The sequence below is a fragment of the Delphinus delphis genome, chromosome 1, assembly GCF_949987515.2.
Source record: "Delphinus delphis chromosome 1, mDelDel1.2, whole genome shotgun sequence".
In the NCBI taxonomy this organism is placed as follows: Eukaryota; Metazoa; Chordata; class Mammalia; order Artiodactyla; family Delphinidae; genus Delphinus; species Delphinus delphis.
In genome coordinates, this window is record NC_082683.1 from 9,320,909 (window position 1) to 9,324,467 (window position 3,559).

Sequence of the window (3,559 nt, forward strand, 5' to 3'; positions counted from 1 at the left end):
ATCTCCCAAAGGGAGGGCTGGGTACTGTGTCAGGAAAATGGGCCCAGAGCCACCTCATGTCCAGCCTGGTGGGGAATGGCTCCCCGGCCCTGTCACCCCTCCTGGCTCCTTGGCCGTTCCTGCTCTGAGCCAAGTTTTCGCTAATGAGAAAAAAATGTTCTCGTTAGTGTCACCTGTAGGCCTCTGGGCTGGTAGGCCCAGGCGGGATGTGCAGATGTGGGGCAGGGCTGATGTGCAAGAGGGATTTGCAACCCCCCCCAGGTCGCAGAGCCCCATGCAGCCCCTCCCTCTCAGAGTACAGATGGGGAAACTGAGGCCTGGAGGGGAGAGAGATGTGCCCGAGGTCACATAGGGAATCAGTGGCTGTTAGGACTAGCACCCAGGTTGCTGGTGCTTTAAAACTTAAAACAAAAACTACACACCTTTATAAATATAGAGGTAACTAATTCTGGGGAAAAAGAAAAACTAATAAAAATAGAAAAAAGTGTAGGGAAAATAACAAGAATTATACATGATCCCATCTCCCATTATAAGCACTTCAAACATTTTGGTTTCTTTCCTTCTTCTAAATAATTTTTAAAAATTATCTTCAGTGACTTATTAATAAAATAAAATCTCCCAACTTATGGTTATACTTGTTATGGGTGTTTGTTCATAGCCCGACTCACATTGTTAAAGTCATTTTCCTCCTACAATTACAAATTGTTAGAAATCCATAACTGAGACTGTCAGCATGAACCCCATCGCCACGGAGGCCGCCCTGAGAGGATTTGCTTCTGCTGATCGCGAAGGGAATGCCCAGAGGCCTCCTGCTTTTAGTTCTTGTTCTTTTATTTAACCTACAAGACCTGCTCCTTCTCAGCATCTGTGCTACCTTAGGGAATCACTTTTGCCTACTTCAGATTTTTAATTATTCCCATTATTCTACAGAGTCTGCGATCACGGATCCTGACCGTGGGATTTTAGGGCTCTGGGGAAGTACCTCAGGAGAGAGCCAAGCTAGTGGGGAGAAAACCTTCCCCAGCCCCCTTGAGCTGAAGCAGCAACCCTTGGATCTGTCTTATAATATAAACTGGGTTTCCATCCTAATGGACATCATTATTGAGTGCTTGCTATGAGCCAGGTACTTTCCACGTATCATAGCATTTACTCTTCAACACCTGCATTGGTATCAAGATTTAATGCGGAGAGATCATGTGTCCACATCGTGCTGGCTGTGTGGACTTGGATAAACTCCTTAAAATCATCTATACAAAGGACTATTAGGTCCTGCCATTCAGCTCGCCTGGAGTTACTGCAAACATCAAATGGGAGCCCAGGTGTAGAAGCTGGTGAGTTAGGGAGGAGCGCTGATGACGTTAATCCTGCCACACCCGAATGCCCGGGGCGGGGGCGGGGGGGGGGGAAACTACTAAAAGCCACAGAAGAAGCTCTTCTTCCTTCATTTATTGGTGAAGGGTATACCACGTTGCCGATGCGCTAAATTAATACTGCAATGATGTCAGTTCTTCCCCAAATTTTCTTGTCAATTCAGTGCAATCTCAATTAAAATCTCAGCTGGATGGCTTCCCTGGTGGCACAGTGGTTGAGAGTCCGCCTGCCAATGCAGGGGACACGGGTTCGTGCCCTGGTCCGGGAAGATCCCACATGCCGCGGAGCGGCTGGGCCTGTGAGCCATGGCCGCTGAGCCTGCGCCTCCGGAGCCTGTGCTCCGCAACGGTAGAGGCCACAACAGTGAGAGGCCCGCGTACCGGGGGGTGGGGGGGTGGAATCTCAGCTGGAATTTGAAGAATTTAACAAGTGTATTCAAAAATGTGTGTGGAAGAATAAAGAACCTATAGAATTAAGTGAATTTCAAAAAGGGGCTAAGGAGATTCACTTTACCAGATACTAAACATTCTACAAAGTTCCACCAATAAAAAATATGTGCAAGTAGCCTAGGAACAAGAATGAATGGAACAGAAGGAATTGTTCCCCGACAGACCCATGCAGTTATGATCAGCGATTAAAGGATGGACTATTTTGCCAATGGTATAGGAAAGGCTGACTCACTCTGTGGAGAAAAACGAAGTTGGGTCTCTAGATCTCATATACCACATATAATTCAGTTGTATGAAAAACCTAGATGTGAGATGTAAAATCATAAAGCTAATGAAAGAAAATATAGGAAAGTATTTTTACATCCCACTGTAAGGAAGGACCTTTTGACTAAGAACAAAATGGCAAAAAATTTATGGATTTGAATTACATTAAAATTAAAGTTTTTTTTTCTTTTTTTGAATCAACAAAGAACACTATAAACCAAGATACCAGACAGATGACAGAATGGGGAAGTGTTTGTGATACCTAAAAATGACAAGGAATTAATATGTAGAATATACAAGGAATTATTGCAAAGCTACAAGAAAAAGACAGGAAATAATAGAAATATGGTCAAAGGATATGAATAGGCAGTTCACAGAAGGGGAAACCCAAATGACTAAGTAATGAAGAGGTGCTCAAACCCACGAATATTCAGAGAAATGCAAATGAGACAATGGTGGGCTCCACTCCACACCCATCAAATTGGCCAAAATCAGAATGTTGGCTAATGGTGAGTTTTGGGGAGAGTGTGAAGAAAGGGGAACCCTGTGACCATGCTGATGGGAAGGAGTGTGGCTGGCGTCGCGGTCCTGGAGAAGTTTCTGGCAATGCTGGTGAAATAGATACACAATGACTCCAAGATCTGGCAGTCCCACTTCAGAGAAATGCGAACGCCCACAGACACCACCATGTGCTTTACAAGGACACATGGATTGAGTTTATGGGGGTGGGGGTGGGGAGCAGGGATTGGGGGGAAAATAAAGCAAGAGAGGAGGCTTGTAAGGCAAGATCTGAGGAGTATGATTCACTGAACCCGATGTACCTGAGAGCGAGAGAAGTTATGCAAAAAAAGATTCCGTTCACACCAGTGACCAGGTTATAAAATAGCTAGGAATCACTTACCCAAAGGGGGGAGGGGCTGGAGGAGGGACTAGTCGAGGGGGTTGGGTACCTGCCCAGGCTGGGAGCGGCCCAGTTTGTAATGGGGTGGAGAACTCAAGGCGAGGCAGGGAAACTGAGGCCAGAGTGTGTCTAGCAGGCATTCCTTGTCTTTGAGGCTTTACCTAGAAAGTAAGGACCAGCTGCTTCTTGGCTCTTCCAGGGCCTGAAGGAGAGTCAGTGAGAGCGGGGTTTGGAGGGTGGGGTGGGTAGGTGGGCAGAAGGAATGAACGTAGGGGTGGAGGGGTGAGGGACTGGGGGTTGGGAGTTGGGGGAGGGGAGACTCATCCTTCAGAGGAAAGGAATATGGCAGGACCTTGGTGAGGCTGGAAAGGGGAAGCAGAATTGAAAGCCCTTTGAAAATGTAAAGGGCTATCAAAAGAAACCCGCTGACAAGATCAAATGTCCTTGCAGATGTGGGCACCCGGGAGGGAGACTCCTCACATACTGCTGGGAGTGTGAATGGCACAGCCCCTTGGGAGAGGAATTTGGCAGGACCTAGCGAAAAGGAAAATGTGTGAACCCCACAGCCTGGCAG